This window comes from Orycteropus afer, unplaced genomic scaffold (genome assembly GCF_000298275.1).
Source record: "Orycteropus afer afer isolate SDZICR_OR568_19922 unplaced genomic scaffold, OryAfe1.0 scaffold00014, whole genome shotgun sequence".
Taxonomy (NCBI): Eukaryota; Metazoa; Chordata; class Mammalia; order Tubulidentata; family Orycteropodidae; genus Orycteropus; species Orycteropus afer.
In genome coordinates, this window is record NW_006921601.1 from 7,132,290 (window position 1) to 7,138,753 (window position 6,464).

Sequence of the window (6,464 nt, forward strand, 5' to 3'; positions counted from 1 at the left end):
GGGGGCAGGAGTACATGGAGGGATGGACACTGGGAAGGGGTAACTATGGGGAGGAAGTGGGAAGGGAGCTGTTGCATTGTGGTAAACTGTGGTCAGTGTCATGAGACAAAGTATATGTGAACTGCTGTTGGAAAAAAAAAAGACCCCAAAAGCATTATACAAAATGGAAAAAAAAAAAACTGTAAAATTTCATTTACATAGCGTTCCAGAAAAGCGAGAACCGTAAGGATAGGAATTAGATGAATGGTTGCCAGAGGCTAGAGGAGAAATTACTACAAAGGGACATGAAGAAATTTTTTGGAGGGAAGGAAACGTCATACATCTTCATTGTGCTGGTGGCTACACTAATGTATACATTTATCAAAACTCACTGAACTCTTCACTTGAAAGGTGATTTTATTATATTCAAATTATACCTCAATAAGCATAGCTCAAAAAAATTATCCCAAGTAAAAAAAGTGATCCATCTCACTATCAAGATTCTACAACTTATTCTGAATTTTGTCACCAAAAAAACAAAAATTTTCTCATTCCCTTATATAGTTGTGGGGAGAGGAGGCCAAACTCCAAATGAACTAAGGAGGGTCTCCCTGGGTGGGGAATCAGGCAAATGTGTTGAGTTTGAGTCCAAGCTCTGTGCAGAGGGTGTCAAAGCACCCCAGCATGGGCAGTAGAGTGCAAATGGAGTGAGGACATCTTCCTCTTCCTGTGGAAGCAGCCAAGTATGGGATGTCAGAGTGTAACTGTGTGAGAAATGTGTCCACAAACAGTGGGAAGGCCAACACAGGTAGTCAGAGTCAGAGCCAGAGCATGGTGGGAAGGGTATCCCTGTATTAGGGCATCCTGGTGTGGGCTATTAGATCCTGCGTTTTAAAAGGGCGAAGTGTTGGAGGGGGAAGTAGGATGAGGAATCTGTTCACCAGCAAGGAGAAGCAGCAGCAGTGGTAGCAGAGATGAAAGATTGGTAAATATATTAAGGATAATGGAAGCCAGATTCCTCACTACCAGAAGAATAGAAAAAGAAAAAGGAAAAAAAAAAGTTGTTGTCTAGTCAATTTTCACCCACGGCAGCCCCATGTGTTGCAGAGTAAAACTGCTCCATAGGGTTTTACTGACTATAATCTTTACAAATGCCTTTCCTCTGTTGCGCCACTGGGTAGGTTCAAACCACCAACCTTTAGCAATCACTATTTGTACCATAAGAAGCTCTAGTGTTGTAGTGCCTAAGGCCTTTGACTGCTAACCAGAAGGCTGGTGGTTCAAACTCACCAGCTCTCTAGGGAAGGAAGACCGGGCAATCTACTTCCATAAAGATTTACCAACCTCAGAAACTCAAAGGGGGTTGCTATGAGTTGGAATCGACTCCACAGCAGTGAATTTGTTTTGTTTTGGGTTTTTTTTTGGTTATTTGTACCATTCTGCACTGTACTCACTACTGTCAAGTCAATTTCACTCACAGTGACCCCTCCGTGGGTTTCCGAGGTTGCATCTCTACGGAAGTAGATTGCCCAATCTTCCTCCTGAGGAGTGGCTGGTGGGTATGAACTGTCAGCCTTGTAGTTAGCACTCAAATGCCTTTAGGCACTATGCCACCAGAGCTCCTATCTGTACCATGGAGCATTACAGATACAAAAGGGACACTAGCATGTTGGATTAAAAATGGAGGTATCAGTGTGAATTCATGTTTTTTAATATATACATCCCAAAACTCATCCACTGCTGTCAAGTTGATTCTGACTCATAGCAACCCTAAAGCACAGAACAGAACTGCCCCATGGGGTTTCCAAGGCTCTAATCTTAATCTTTCTCCCACAGAGCAGCTGGTGGTTTGAACTGACAACGTTTTGAGTTAGCAGTTAAGCACTTAACCACTGTATACCAGGGCCCCTTAATGTATGGACATACACAAAGAAATAAGTACATATATATATATAAATGTGTGTATATGTGTGAGTATGTGGTATAGTGAATTACTTGTTATGGCTCTCCTAGCCATGGTCTTTGTGAATCCCACCAGATTACTGAGTGGAACTATGCAAATGTAAGATGCTTGTAGCCTACAAAGAGTATTGGATAGCTTGTGACTAATTTAAATAAGGTATATGGCATCCTTGTGAGGGTGGGAGCATGCAACTAAGGTGTATGGAATCCTAATGTGGGGATCAGTCAGTTTTGCCATCTCACTAGGCTTAAAATGATCCCCCATAGATGGAGAAGAGGTGATATCCCTGCCATCAAGAGAGAAGAACCGAAGCTGGAGTGAAGCATGTCCTTGGACCCAAGATCCCTGCACCGGACCTCCTTGGCAGAGATGCCCGGCTGAGATGACTACAGAGGAACCAAGAGGCATAAGGCAGAGAGGCACGCTTGCCAGCCCACAGACAAGAAAGCTGAGTGTCTTTGGGCAGGAGGCTTGCTGGCAAAGTGAGATGCATGTGGGTATACTATTGGTAGAGCTTAAAGAGCTATGTAACACTTCCCTGAACAGGACAGAGCCCAGGCCAAAAGGCCAAGGGCCATGGAGGCGTCCCTGAGGGCATAACAGAAGGGGAACCGTCCTGATCGAAGAATTGTATCCTGAAGCGTTCCTGAACCTGAATTATAACCTGTTACTTTCCTAATAAACCCCATAATTGTGATTATTGTCTATGAGTTCTGTGCAGCCACTGCAATGAATTATGGAACCCAGCAGAGAAGCAGTGAGTGCTATGGGCGGGACTGTTGTGTTAGAGCTGGTAAGACTGGAGGGTGGTAGTATGATGGCCTCATAGGAATAAGCCTTGGGCTGCTGATGGTGATTCTATCCCCTTCTTGTGACGTTAGCAATCAGAAGATGGTACCTCCATGTCCTTTTTGCAGTATGTGTGTGTTTACATACATATATACCTCAGCGCTGTCCATTAAGATAGCTTGGTAGCAGTAACAAACCAACAGCAACACACACATCTGGCACTGAAATCTTAACTTTTCAATGTTGTTCTCCACTAAAAGGATCCAGGGCTGCCTGGAGAAATGGCTGATTGTAGGCCCAAGACAGGGAAAGCATAAGATAAGCTGTGAACATCTTTTCGCACCAAAATGTAAAGACATGCTCAAAGAATGATAGGGACATGCCAAAAGGGCACAGAAGCCAACTGAATGGACTCTTACTGGCCAAAACAAAACAAATATTAACAGAAACTAATCCACTGTAAAAACAGGAAGACCAAGAACCCATGTAGATATAAATAAGTAAATAGATACACTGAAAGTTTGATGAGGAACAGGGTATTTACATAGTTTCAAAGTACTCTTCACAAAAACAACTTAGTTGTCATTAGCTGCCATGGAGTTGACTGACTCATGTTGTTGTTGTTGTTGTTATGTGCCTTCCAGTCGGACCAGACTCACAGTGACCCCCTTGGGAGCTCTGGTAGCATAGTGCCTAAGGCACTTGACTGCTAACTAGGAGGCCGGCAGTTCAAACTCATCAGCCACTCCTCGGAAGGAAGGTTGGGCAATCTACTTCCATAGTGAAACTGCCTCAGAAACCCAAGGAAAGGTAGCTGCGAGTGGGGTCCAACTCGACGGCACATAACAACAACAACAACATCACTACAGAAGTAGATTGCCCAACCTTCCTTCCAAGGAGTGGCTGGTGGGTTTGAACCACCAGCCTTCTGGTTAGCAGTCAAGTGCCTTAGGCACTGCGCTACCAGAGCTCCTGACTGACTCACAGCAGCTATTAAATGTTAATGGGACAAACTGAAATTGTACATCATCTGAAAAGAGTAATGAGAACATAGCATCACTTCTCTGACATTCCTGCCCAAATGCATGACCACTACTTTATTATGAAGGAAGAAATGATCCCAAATTGAGGGGCATTCTACAAAATAACTCATGTGTAACCTTCACAGGAAGCTTTGGTGGCATAATGCCTAAGGCATTGGACTACTAATCAGAAGGCTGGCAGTTCAAACCCACCAGCCACTCCTCGGAAGGAAGCACGGGCAATCTACTTCTGTAGTGATACTGCCTCGGAAATCTAAGGTGGAGTCCTATGAATTGGATTTGACTTGACAGTGAGTTTGGGTTTTTTTTTTTTTTTTTTTTTTTTTAACCTTCACATGTGTCAAGGTCATGAAAGTCAAAAGAATCTAGAGGAACTGTTCCAGACTGAAGACGACGACAGAGACATTATGAATAAAGGCAACGTGTAATTATGAACTGGACCTTCCAGTAGAGGTTAATTGCAAAATCAATAAAATTTGAACAGGTCTGAGAATTAGACGGAGTACAGTACTGTATCGGTGTTAATTTCCTTGTTTTGATGATTATATTGTATGTAGGAGAATATCCTCATTTGTAGAAAATGCACACTAAAGCATTATGGTGATAGGGCAGCAACTTCCTCTCCAATGTTTTAGGGAAAAAAAAAAAACGTTCTTTGTACTGTACTTGCAACTTTTCTGCAAGTTTGTGATTATTTCTAATTTTTTTTTAAAAAAGCGTGGGGGGGGGAATGTAACTAAAAACTAAGCAAGTAATCCAATTAAAAAATGGACAGAAGATATGAATAGACACTCCACCAAAGAGGATATTCAAGCACCCAGCAAATACATGAAGACATGTTTATGATCATTACCCATCGGATATGCAAACCAAAACAACAATGAGATACCATCTCACCCCAACACTAATGGCAAAGTTCAACAAGGCAGAAAGTAACAAATGCTGGTGAGCTGTGGAGAGATTGAGACTCTCATATACTGCTGATGGTACTAGAAAATGCAGTATGGCAATTCCTTAAAAAGCTGGAATTAGAAATACTGTTTGACCTAGCAATTCCATTACTAGGTATATATCCTAAAGAAGTGACAGCCAGGACAAGAACAGATATATACACACCCATGTTCATTGCAGCACTACTTACAATAGAGCAAAAAGATAGAAACAACCTAGGTGCCCATCAACAGAAGAATGGGTAACGAAACTATGGTCCATACACACAATGGAATACTATGCAACACTAAAGAATAATGTATAATCTGCAAAACATTGCATAACATGGATGAACTTGGAGGACATTATGCTGAGTGAAGTAAGTCAATCACAGAAGGACAAATATTTTATTAGTTTGTTATTGTAAAAAGTTATGGAAAGGTTTATATATATAAAGAAATTTTGTTGGCTACCAAGGGTGAGAGGTAAGGGGAGGGAGCACTGCAAAAAAAAAAAAAAAAATGCATTGACCCATGTCACTTTAGTTTCGTGTATTTCAGTGTACATAAGTTATATTTCAATAAAGTGTATTTAAGGAAAAAAAAAGAACTAAGCAACTCTGGCTTTTTAGCTAAAAACTAAATAGTGTGGTTCTCTACACTATTAATCTTAGCAGGAATGAGACACCATACTATGAAAAATTACTAGAAAATAATATGAAATTTTGGAGCCAGATGATATTTTGAATATAGTCAACCCCCTTCCTTGACATTTGACCACAGTCAGGTCCTGAATAGTGAAAGATGAAAGAATATAAAAGGTTCCCAGAAAAGGAAGTTGAGAGAATAGAACAATGGTATTCTGGCACTACTAATGGCTGTAACTATCAGCAAAACACAATCTCAACAACTTCTCTGAAAAATGAAAGGACTGTATGGCTAATAGCTAAACTTCCTTGCAAACGTGAGATTAGGATTACCCTGAAATAAAAGTGCTCCCCTGATGCAATTTGTTATTATGTTTCGCTACAGAGAAATACAAAAGAATAGAAATACAAAAATAAATGTACATGAACCCTGAATCTTTCTAAGTTGTGGATGTCGGTCTATCCAAGCTGTCCTTACGAAGAAAATTTTGTGACACTGCTCCACCAATACAAAGAACAATTAAGTACATTAAAGTGATCACCTTCAGTGGTCAGTTGGTTGTCCTTACTTATAAGAGTTCAGACTCATTCTAAAAGGATCGTCACATTTGTCCTTAAAGAACACGGAGCACTTCCTAGAAATATTTAAAAGTGGAACAGTCCTTTATCATTTCCCCGTCTCGTGAGTTCACTGGGGAGGCTACTATGCCCTCAACAACGCAGGGGTGAGCTAGCACGGAACTCTCTGCACTTCCTCTAGGAGAGGACAGCCCCCAGCGTCACTCGTTACTCACTCAGGATGCAGGGCAGAAGTTTATCCCTGAGGAACTTAGCACAGTTGGCTCCCGCCCTCCCAGTACTGCGGTCCTGGATCCATTCCTGCCGGCACGAGGGCACTGCCCCAGGTACCAAGCCACCTCCAGAGAAAGAGTCGTGGCCCCAGACTTGCTCCAGTTGGTCCGCCCTGGGCTCTGGCCTCTTCCCCTCCCCCTCCCCTCGTTCCGATCCCTCACGCCCACCGCGAAGCTCAGCCCCGAAGAGAAGGCCAACGTTGCCCGCCCGCTCCGCCGCGGCCCGGACCGGCCGGGCCCGGCCCGGCCTCGCCGCGTCCCCG

The 6,464-nt window shown here is 42.7% G+C and overlaps 1 protein-coding gene across 1 annotated transcript in view; it reads right to left on the bottom strand.

Annotated features, from left to right (window-relative positions):
* SBF2 (SET binding factor 2) overlaps window positions 1-6,464 on the bottom strand; it is a 636,061-nt gene that overhangs the window by 629,398 nt on the left and 199 nt on the right. The gene's annotated exons all lie outside the window — the stretch shown is intronic.